Below are 12,476 nucleotides of genomic sequence, written 5' to 3'. Positions count from 1 at the left end.
GATAGAGAAAGAGAAAGACAGGAACGAATGGAAAAGGAAAGGATGCTGATTGAAAGAGAAAAATAGAGCTGGAAAGAGAAAAATAGAAAAACGGCTTGAGTTAGCAAAGCTAGGAAAAGCAGATCTATTAAATACAAACGAATTCAGTGCTAGCAGAGAAGTGAGGTTAGTTCCTCCTTTTGATGAGCTGGAGGTTGACAAATATTTCCAGCATTTTGAAAAAGTGGCTGAGAGTTTGAAGTGGCCCATTGAGTATTGGCCTTTGAAGCAGCAAAGTGTTATAAAAGGAAAAGCTCAACGAGCTTATTCAGCTTTGTCTGTTGATGACGCTTCAATCTATGATGTGGTTAAGCAAGCCATTTTGTCAGCTTACGAGTTGGTTCCGGAAGCTTACAGACAGAAATTTAGGAGTCTCAGAAAGATAGATAGTCAGACATATGTTGAATTTTCTCATGATAAGGAGTTGTACTTTGAGCGTTGGTGTACCTCTAGAGCAGTCAATAGTGATTTCAAGAAATTGAAAGACTTGATGTTGGTTGAAGAATTTAAGCGGTGTGTTAAGGATGATATTAAGTCTTATCTGGATGAGAAAGACGCGTCCACACTACATGAAGCTGCTAAGTTGGCAGATGAGTATTCACTCACTCATAAGTCTAAGTTTGGGTCTCATGATAGGCCATATCCACCTAAGAAGAGTGGTGGTAAACTTAATTCAGCCCAGACCACAGAGGTTAAAGACAGAAGTGCTGATGTTAAGAAAAAGTTTGGTGACACCAAGAAGGAGGTGCCTACGGGTCCTATGTGTCATTATTGCAAGAAACCAGGTCATGTCTTGTCGGAGTGTCTAATTCTTCAAAGAAAGAGAGAAAAGGGGCCCTCGCCTAATGCTTTGGTGAAGTCTGTCACAGAAATGCCTATTGAGTTTGCTTCACGTGAATCATTTTGTCCTTGTGATGCTAAAAAGGCTGAGTCGTCTGATCTTCTGAGGGAAGAGTTCCTTCCTTTCGTGTCAGAGGGATTTGTTTCTTCAAGTGAAAATTCTCCTTCTCAACCCATTCGAATTCTCCGTGATACTGGGGCTTCCCAATCGCTTTTGTTGAAAGAGGCGTTGCCCTCCTGTGAAAGTGAAGACATTGCGATAGGGGACTTCATTCTTGTTCAGGGTATTGAGGGGAGAATTGTGACCATACCTTTGCACTCCGTGTTTTTGAAGTCAGACTTAGTAACAGGACAAGTTAAAGTGGGGCTTATGTCCAGCCTCCCTGTCAAAGGTATTTCTCTTTTACTGATTTTACCCTGATGATGAAATTGTCAAAGTGCCAGTTGGTTTTTACCTGGAAGACGAGGTTTTGATGCGGAAATGGCGTCCTCCTGATATTCCTGCCAATGAAGATTGGGCAGTTATTAACCCTCAGAGGTCGGAGATCACGCCGGCGTGATCTGCTCGCTTTTTTCCTTATGAGTTGAATTGAGACCCAAAATACTCTTTTGACTTTGATTTTACAAAACAAGTTTCATACATCAATCGATTCTGTTAAATGTGTATTATTTTTGTGTATACTCAAAATAAAAACAAAGTGTTGTGCTTTTTGCCAGATAAAGAAAAATAAACGTGATGCGAGTTCTGCCTTCTGTCTGTCAGTGAAGACCATTCTGAAACGCGTCCGAAAATGAACTGTAACTCAGCGAATACTCAGTCAAACAGACATACAGATACACTGACATGAAGCTTGAATTCTATGCTTTTAAATGAGGTAATTTATATAAAAAACAAATATTCTCATCTTGTGAAATCTGTATTAAAAGAGAGCGATCCCAGTCGAGCTCATTAGAGCTAATTCAAAGGTAATGTGACTCCGCCCACGGAGAGCGCGTGCTATTCAAACGCAAACTACTGAGGCAAACCAAGCAAACCTGTGAACGCCCCCATATCAGCCCGAGAAAACAAGTTTATTCAGACCATTGTAGCCTACGTGTTTACACCATCTGGCAGCGCTGTGAGAAATATTAATAATGGAAAATCTACCTCAGAGTGCGGGTATTGCAGGAGAGAGGATCCGAATATGTAGTAAGTTTTTTTTCCTAAGTTAATCGCGTTTCTGTGAATGAATGAACGGCAGCCGCAGAGATGCGCACTGTTTATCACAGCTCGCAAAAAGACAGTTTAAATTTAAATTGCGTCTCTGTGTGAATGAATGATGATGTTTTAGCAAACTGTATTGCCGTACTGAGTTGAGTAAAAATCGACAAAAATATGTTGAAATAAAATGTAGGCTATTTGTATAAGCAACGTTTTAAACTGAAAATTAACATTTATATGCCCTAATATTTAATAAAAACAACGTTACAGTCAGGCGTTTCTGTTTGTGTATGAATGTTTCGGTTTTAGCAAACTGTATTGCTACACTCAGTAAATATCGACTAAAATATGTTGAAATAAAATGTATTTGTATAAGCAACGTATTTAACTGCAAATTAACATTTATATTTCTTATAATAAAAATGAAAGACCTATGTTACAGACATATGAAAGACAACATTTCGTTGATTAGTTTTGGATAGATTATACATTTTTACTGTAAAATATCTGCCACCTCAAATAAGCTTTTGTTTGCCAATATTTGCTTATGTTAAATATAATATGTTTTGTCAAAAATAAAGTTATCAAATAATCAATCAAATCCTTAACTTTGAAATATGTATGATAAAATGTATACTTTAGTTTTTACAAAGAAAGATTACACTTGAATTGTTGTTGTAATTGTAACCTTTTTAATAAAAAAATATATTTACAAGGTAGATGTAAACAAACTATTAAAAGGTAAATATAAGCCTTTTCTTTAAATAACTTTTATTGTGTTTTATTATTGACAAATTTGGGGAGAGGATAAATATTCCAAAACTGAAAATACAGTATGAGAATTAACTGCACAATTACTAGACATGTTTTCCTTGGATATTATAGGCCAAATTGCAAGCACAATATGTGGAAAAATAAAAAAGAATTGAGATGCTTCCAACTGTTGCTCTTGCATTCTTGTGGCTCAGTGACTCACCTGAATGAATGGCTAATTAAGTATGCAGGCCCCATTGTCTCTTAAGGTGTGAACCACTAAATATGCATGATCGTTGACGCCCACTCCGCATATTGCCTTTCCAAACAGAAAGTGCTTTGCAAAATTCAAATCAATGTATTGTGTTATGTGAATGATAAGGCAGGGTGATTTTCACTTTATTTTGAAGAAAAAACACTAGGCGATGACATCTTTTAGACAAAAGTCTTATTGGCACATATTTAGAATGTGTTTTATGGCCTTATTTCAGAAACTTTAGTTTTTAGTTTTTTCAATAGCCATGCATAAACATTATTCTCTCAAAAATGCAGACATGTACATTCTTGTTGCTCACATTTCATGGTAGCCCTGTTTGTGCTAAATAGTGTGTAATTTTTTTTTTCTATTAACATGTTTATAAGCAACTGAAAAAAGCACAAATGTCAGGGCATGTCAGAACATCTCAAGGACCCCAAAAACACCTTAGACCCCAGAGGGTTAACCAAGTTGTGGTACCTAAAGTTTATAGGAAGGACATACTTACCATGGCACATAGCTTACCTCTAGGTGGTCATCTTGGTGTTAACAAGACTGTTAACAAGATCATGAAGCAATTCTTCTGGTCAGGTTTGCGCAAAGATGTTGCAAACTTCTGTCGCACATGCCACACTTGTCAGGTGGTGGGTAAACACCAGTCAGACCCTCCTGTGGCACCACTGAAACCTATCCCAGCCTTTGGTAAGCCTTTCTCAAGGGTTATTGTGGATTGTGTGGGACCTTTACCCAGAACAAGAACTGGAAATGAGTACATGGTGACTATCATGTGTGCTTCAACAAGGTTCCCTGAAGCAATTCCACTCAGAAATATCAAAGCAGCCACCGTTTCTAAGGCCTTGATAAAGTTTTTCACTTTGTTCGGTCTGCCAAAAGAGATTCAATCGGATCAGGGTAGTAATTTTACCTCCGGATTATTCCAGCAGGTTATTTACCAGTTGGGAATCAAGCAGATCACTTCCAGTGCATATCATCCTGAGAGCCAAGGTGCTTTAGAAAGATTTCATTCCACCCTGAAAACCATGATTCGGACATACTGCTTTGAGAATGAGAAGGACTGGGATGAGGGTGTTCATTTGTTGTTGTTTGCGGCTAGAGAGTCAATCCAGGAGTCTCAGGGTTTCAGCCCTTTTGAGCTGGTTTTTGGACACCAGGTAAGAGGACCGTTAGCCCTGCTGGGTGAGCAGTGGACTAACAACGACACTCATATTCATTTGTTGGATTATGTCCTTAATTTTAAAGAGAGACTTAATAGAGCCTGTGCCCTAGCCACGGAGAATCTTGAGGCTACTCAAGGGAAGATGAAAACTTGGTATGACCGCAAGGCTAGGGCAAGAACATTTAAGCCAGGAGAGAGAGAGTGCTTGTTTTGTTCCCACTGCAGTTCAATCCACTACAGGCTAGATTTCATAAACCTTATGAGATCCATTCCAAGGTTAATGACCCCAATTACATTGTGACAACTCCATAGGAGAAAGGCCAGACAGTTATGTCACATCAACATGTTGAAACCCTACCATGAAACAGGCATGAAAACTCCTCACCTTTCGGCGAAATTCGCCGTTTTAAAAACAAAATGGGTCACCTACGTGACTCGTGCAGATCTGATGAAAAAACATTTTTTGGTGTGTGTGTGTGTGTGTGTGTTATGTATATCTCTATAGTTACCATAAACTTCACGGCTTTAAAAACCAATCATCATTCCTAATGCCGAAACCTGACAGCCAATCCGAGTCAGAGTACCCGCTATATCTCTATAGTTACCATAAACTTCGCGGCTTTAAAAAACAATCATCATTCCTAATGCCGAAACCTGACAGCCAATCCGAGTCAGAGTAGGGCAGAATTTTTTTCAAAGTCACACCGCAAATCTGACAACTGGACACCACACCGCAAGTCTGATAACTGGACACACTACAGAACGAAGACAGTTCTGAACGTCGAAAAGCAAGCCTGAGGTAAGTTAGCTTACAATGTTATTTGCATTCTCTATCTATGGGTTCCGGGAGGGCTCGCACTAATGTGCTTTCGTCATCATACGTGACCTTAACTTGTGCAGCGATTGGTGGAAACAAATATACCTCTATTAATAATCTTTAAGCTGAAGTGACTTCCAATAATTTCCTCAGTGCATAACTTACATTCCACAGACATATTCTCCATCTGTAAATGTTAGAAAGTCATGCAAATATTTCCATTTTGCTGTCATGAGTGGACGAGCCTTCAGCAGGCTAAACTTCCGTGAACGAACGAACAGACGGAGCGCAATAGAATATGAGCGCAATAATTCTGACTAAAATATACATTAACACTAAATTATAAATATATTTTGCTAATATATTTGTTGTTGAATATTTGTTGTTGATGGTGAACATAAATGTGCAGTGCTAGAGAATTTCAAACCTACAAGTGTATTTTTATGATATCAGTTTTGTTTTTATTTTCATTTTAAATTTAGTAAATTTTACTACTTCTTTAAAAAGCATTATTTTGTTTTTAGATCGTAATGTTTGCAATGTTAGAGTGTAATGTGATTTTACCCCTTTTTTGGATAGACTGAAAGGTTGCATTCACTGTGTCTGTTTTCATAGCCTTCAATATGAACATTGTTTGTAGGACAATATTGACCAGGATATGAAATAACTTTTTTTTTGTTTAAATTAAATACAGATTTTTAAAAATTCAAATAGAAAAAAAAAGTTAAATACTGAGATTATACCATCGCCATTTAGCCCCAAAATTCAGATTTCTTTGGCAATTGCCCAACCCTAACTTATGGCATGCTTTAAATGCTGAAATTTCCATTTTTAGCGAAGCAGTAGGCTGATGATAAATTAACAATTATCTGTTCTGCATTAATAATTCAATTTGCAGAAATGCTCCCTTGCGAGGATGGTTTTACGCCCGCGGATACGGTTCTGTGCGCTCGTATTACATACACGCACCTGATTTGTATGTGCGCTATTATGGTACTAGGTAAATGCCATACCAAAATTACCCATATTGTGTAACCTTAACTGTTTTATGCCTTAATTTCAGAATGAGTTATTTAGGAGAGAGTGATGCACTACTAGTGAAGCAGTTGGATGCAGGCCTGAAGTGCACCTGGAACTGGTCATGGCTTAAACTGGAATATAAGATTGAGGTTAAAGGAGAAGAGCTTACATTCCCTTTATCAAATGTGTTCAAGAAAATTAATAAGAAGGGCCATGTGAGATGTATTCTGTGCCACAAAGAAATAAATTATGCCAACAAAGGCAGCCATGCTTTGCTGGCACACTGCAAAACTGAGATGCACAGGAAGAAAGTCATCGACATCACAACAACACACAGTGTAGCCAGCCTTCTAGGCAGTGAGACCAGAGCATCTACATCAGCTACAAACCAGTGTCCAGAGAACATTAGACAGCAATGCCAGACAAAGCTTCCAACACCCACTGTGAATCGCATAGCAAATCCAGAGGTAGGCCTAGTAGTTAAGCACTAGCAGCTTCCCTATTGTGCCATGACATTTACTACCTGCTTTAAAATAATTTCAACATTTCTGTTGTAGGCCATGGTTCTTGGAGTGCTAGCAGAGCATTCCCTCCCCTTTTCTATTGCTCCAGTAATTGTGGAGCTTGCTCAAAGTCTTGCTCTGGACAAAGTGGCTTTGCAGGGAATTAAGCTTTCCAGAACAGCAGCATCATATAAGATGGCCTAGGGCGAACCTTCTCTGAAAGGACCTTCTCTTACCTGAGGAGATTTCCCTTTTCCTTAAACCTGGATGAAAGCACATCAAACAACAACAAAAAGGTTGGTTTTACTTCAATTACAAGATATATGCAATCTGTCCTATTGGTTTTGTTCCATTTGAGCTCATTTATATTTGTCGTTGATTTCATAACTAGTTTTGGCAAGTGTCCAGATAAACTTGCGTTGATTGACAGCTTGGGCGATTGGAAAGGGAGCGTTGTTTGATCACTTTCTGTATAATTTAATCGCAATTTAAGATTATTTTCATCTTATTTTCTTAAGAGAAACGATGTGAAGTTGATCGTTTAGTCACTGATGCATAAACAGAATTGAACGATTTTGAGAGAAAGATAATCTATCTGAACTTGAGTAATTACACATCAGAAATCACTGATCACAGATCAGGCATTAGAATAAACATGTTTATTCTACATGTTCTACATGTTTTCAACACCGGCTAAAAAGGTGGTGTTGAAGTAGGTGTTGTTCTCTTACGAGAGGTCTCTCGTATTGCGTAAGGTTAGCTTACGCATCGGGAAAGTCTTCTTTCTTCGAGATCTGAAGCCAAAAAATTATCCTTAATTTTGTATACATTGTCAACGCAGTGCAGCAGCCGACAGACCTAGGCAGGCTGTATAAGCGTGCTCATTGGCTGCTCGGCGGCAACTGCTTAAGCCTATCGGTGAGCGCTCTGAACGCGGCAACCAATGAGAATGGGTGTGGCCAGCGTGTATATATTCAGCGCTCATAGGCTAAAATTCGGATTTTCTTGTCTTCAGCGACGCTCTTCGCATCGCTGGATCTTGAGAGCCGCCGCCGTTGAAACCAGCGACCAGCAAGCTTAGGACAGCGCCTGAGGAAGCCGGCCGTCTTCGCCGCCTTCAGCCATCCGTGCCTGCTACGCTATCCGGCGACATATCCTTTACATTATTACTGTTTCTGTGTGTACTCTAAAAGAGCACGAGGCGTTTTTGTGGCTCGTGCCGCGCCCCGCTCAGCAACGGAGACCGCCACCTCTCTGCGCTCTCCGCCTGGGCCGCGGGCACGCCGCCACCGCACTCTCCGAGTGCGAAGAGCTTTCAATGTCGACCCTGCGGGCTCGACTTGAAGCTTTCGACCAAGCTGTCGCTCCGCCTGTCCCTGCCGGGCCGCGCAATAAGAAGCGCCGCTCGCAGCGACCACCGGAGACTGTTGTGACTGAGGAGCTCGCCGGAACCTCTCCCTCGAGCTCTCTCTCGCCCTCTCCCTCCCGGCCGCTCAACCGCCGGCTCTGCCCGCGCCGCCGCCGCGTCAGGAGATGAGGCGAATGTGATAGATACCCGTACTCTCCCTCTGTTCGAGCCGTGCAACTACGCCGCTCACAAGGGATGGCAGAAGCGGACGGTCTCGGAGCGAGTTTCCTCTCCCTCTGTTCGAGCCGCGCAAACTGAGCCGCTCACGAGGGATGGCAGGAGCGGACGGTCTCGGAGCGAGTTTCCTCTCCCTCTGTTCGAGCCGCGCAAACTGCGCCGCTCACAAGGGATGGCAGGAGCGGACGGTCTTGGAGCTCTCTTTACGTTACAAGAAAGCTACTCCGTCCTCGCGCGTCACTCACCGGTGAAAGGGGAACAGAGTGTTTTCGTCCCGCCGTGGCCTGGACTATAACCTCCATTCTCACACATTTCTCAGTCCCCTCTTAAGTTCAGGTGACTGGAATTGTTACTATTGCAGTATAAGAGCCTGTTATAAATACACGCTCGCCTGCAAGCAAAGGCCGTCACAAGACATGATACTAATGTATTCTCCCCTGTGGCTCAGTGGCGGAATCCTAGACTGTCAGATTGCGCCGTTCAAGGGATGACAAAGCGGACGGTCACGAGCAGCGTTCAGCGTGCGCGCCTCACTCACCGGCGAAAAGAGAAGAGAGTGTGTTAGTCTCGCTACGGCTGGACAACCGCCAATCCTCACACATTTCTCAGTCCCCTCTTAAGTTCAGGCGACTGGAAATATTACTATTGCAGTAAACGAGCCTGTTTTAAACACGCACGCCTGCAAACAAACGCCGACGCGACACATGAGGTCGCTTTTTATATGCTCGCGCTAACTGAAAGCTTATGTGTTTTCCCCTGTGGCTCAGTGGCAGAATCATACGCTTTCATGCGAGAGATCCGCGTTCGATCCCAGCTCTCGGGGAAGATAAAAATGTATGCTGCTTGCTTCTCCGAGCTCGCGGCCAGTCTTTCTTACTTACAGAAAGCGAACCCGCCTCTCGCACCACACCTTCTCAGGGTGCTCGAGTATTTTTGAGCGTCTAAACACGAGAGAAGAAGAGACGGTTAAATCCCGCAGCCCTGTGGCTGGACCACCGTCGAAGGTTAACGCTCTGTCAGTCCCCGTTGCCACGGCTACTGCAGCTGTTTACCCCGCAGTCAACGAGCCGGTATCTACCCGCTCGCCTGCGCGCATCCGCCGTTCTCACGGCAACCCAGAAAAATTTCAAAAGAGCATAATGTCTGGTTGCACGGCTGACGCCGTATGTGTTTCTAGTACAGTGAATGTGGCCACGTTCTGTGCTCACCCCTGTACACAAGCCCTATACATCCCGTGTCTCTCACAGAGCCCATCACTCTCATGAAGCAGGCAAAAGCCGCTTTAGTGTTAAAAGTAGGTCACGTGTCCACTTCTCCGTGCCCACACCTACTCACTGCTCGCTCTGTCACACGGCCTCGCACGACCGGTCATGTTTTAAATGTAAGTCCTGTGCCCGCCCTCGAGCGCTCACACATATTAACTACATCTACATATCTCTCGATCTAAAAGACGCGTGCATTTCAGATCCTGATAATACCCCGTCACAGGCCATTCTTGAGATTCGCCTTCGACGGTCAGGTATATCAGTACACGGCCCGCCTGTCGACACAGCGCGCGCGCTGCATTCGACGCCTGGCCGCGTCCCTCCGGCCGGGCAGCACCGTACCTCTCAAAACATTTCAGAGGTTACAAGGTTGTATGGCCTCAGCCGCAGCAGTGCTTCGGCTGGGTCTTTTACGAATGCGCCCGCTACAACGCTGGCTGAATGCCCGAGTGCCTCACAGAGCATGGGCTTCCGACGGTATCCGCATCAGAGTGACTCAGAGCTGCGTTTCAGCTCTGAAGCCCTGGTTAGCGGCCGACTGGTACCAGCGGGGAGTGACAATGGGAGCTATCTCACACCGCAAAGTTATCTCGTCGGACGCTTCCACCTCAGGCTGGGGCGCTCTGTTCGAGGGCAAACCGGCTTTTGGCCTGTGGTCAGACCGGGAAAAATGCCTCCACATAAACTGTTTGGAGATGATAGCGGTCGAGAACGCGCTCAGGCGCTTCCTCCCATTCATACGGGATCACCATGTGCTAGTCCGCTTGGACAACACGTCCGTGGTATCCTATGTGAACCGACAGGGCGGTGTCAGATCCAGGAATCTGTGCAGGCTGACAGAACGCCTTCTCGTGTGGGCTTACCGCTCGCTGCGCTCGCTGAGAGCCGCGCACGTGCCGGGCCACCTGAATGTCGGTCCAGACAGACTGTCCAGGGACAACATTCCCCCGGGAGAATGGTCTCTGCACCCCCAGACAGTCCAGTTTCTCTGGCGCCTATTCGGCAAAGCGGAAATCGACCTCTTTGCGTTGAAAAACAATGCTCAATGCCCGAAGTTTTATTCGAAGAGCGAGGACGCGCTGTCCCAGACATGGCCCAGCCTCCCGCTGTATGCTTTTCCTCCGATCTCCCTGTTGCCACAGGTCATTTCGAGGATCAGAGAAACGCACCACTCAGTGCTGCTTATAGCCCGCGATGGGAAAACCAAACTTGGTACCCAGAGCTAGTGAGGCTGTCGCACTCACCCCCATGGCCGATCCCGGTGAGAAAGGATCTCCTCTCCCAAGCCGGTGGATCGATCTGGCATCCCCATCCAGAGCGCTGGTCGCTGCATGCATGGGTGATCAACGGATACCCGTTGACCTGTCAGAAGGGGTCGTGAACACGATCACACAGTCGAGAGCCCCCTCCACGAGACGGCTCTACGCGTCTAAGTGGTCGGTGTTTTCTAAATGGTGCGCTACTAAAAACTTGGATCCGCGCGCATTCGGGGTCCCGCGGGTGCTCTCCTTCTTACAAGAGCTGTTGGAAAAGGGCAGATCCCCTTCCACGCTCAAAGTATATGTGGCCGCTATTGCAGCGTTCGCTGAGACGACGCGCGGCCGGGCAATGGGAAGGAATGAGCTCATTATCCGCTTCCTCAGAGGAGCTAGACGGATGAATCCCCCGCGGCCCCCCTCGGTTCCCTCGTGGGATCTGTCCTTGGTCCTAGCGGCCCTAGAGGCTTTTCCCTTTGAACCGCTTGAATCCGCGGATCTAAAGTATCTGTCGCTTAAAACCGTTTTCTGATAGCTCTGTCTTCAGTCAAACGAGTGGGTGATTTGCACGCGCTATCTGTTAGCCCTGCATGTCTTGAGTTCGGGCCGAATGACTCGAAAGTCATTCTCAGACCGAGACACGGTTACATCCCCAAAGCGATTGGAACCCCGTTTAGGGCACAAGTTATGTCCCTCTCGGCTCTGCCAGCATCCGACAGTGGGGACAGTGATAACCTCCTATGCCCTGTCCGGGCGCTGAGAGTTTACATCACGCACTCCGCCGCTTTCAGGCGTTCAGAGCAGCTCTTTGTTTCCTTCGGCGGACGCACCAAGGGTCTTGCCGCCTCGAAACAGAGCTTGTCCAGGTGGATAGTGGACGCGATAGCAGCAGCTTATGCCTCCAGACACCTGCAGTGCCCTCTGGGCATCAGAGCCCACTCCACTAGAGGCATGGCCTCGTCATGGGCCTGGTCCAGCGGAATTTCTAATCACGGTATTTGTATGGCGGCGGGCTGGGCCTCTCCATCAACATTCGTGAGGTTTTATAACCTGGAAGTTCCTGCCCTACAGGCAAAAATACTGTCAGCATAAGTGACATGTATGCTCTGCCCATTTCTCGTGTGCAGACTACGTTCATATGCTGGCGCTATTCTGGTACTATACTCAGGGTGAAGTGTTTGACTCAGACCGGCTGATCCGCTCTGTTTCGTATTTCCCGTTACGCGCTGTTGTCGGTGCTGGCCCGCGCTGCTGGCCGCCCGTATTATTCTCTGTCGCGCGGGAATTTTTCCCTTCATGTGAGACCGACTATGTCGTTTTTCTCCTACCCTTATGAGTGCTTATGTACTGTATGGGCTCGCTCTGCCGGCCCTACTATTTGTACTGTTATATGTTTATAGACCGGCCGCGCCGCTCTATTTCATATGCTGCATGAAGTGCCTGTACTGCGCTGGCCCGTCTCTCCGACCGGCCACATTTCCCAGCAGAGTGTTTTCCCCGGTTTCCCTGGGATTCATGGGCTGGATGCTCGGCGCACACGGCGTTGACAAAGGGTTCCCGATGCGTAAGCTAACCTTACGCAATACGAGAGACCTCTCGTAAGAGAAAGTACTCGGTTACTAATGTAACCTCGGTTCTCTCTAGAAGAGGGAACGAGTATTGCGTAACCTGCCGTGTCGCGCCACGAGCTTTTGCGCTTCAGACTGCGAAAACCAGAATTTTAGCCTATGAGCGCTGAATATATACAGGCTGGCCACACCCATT

This window comes from Scardinius erythrophthalmus, assembly GCF_964197995.2.
Source record: "Scardinius erythrophthalmus genome assembly, chromosome: 7".
NCBI classification, from domain to species: Eukaryota; Metazoa; Chordata; class Actinopteri; order Cypriniformes; family Leuciscidae; genus Scardinius; species Scardinius erythrophthalmus.
This window is presented reverse-complemented; position numbering follows the sequence as displayed.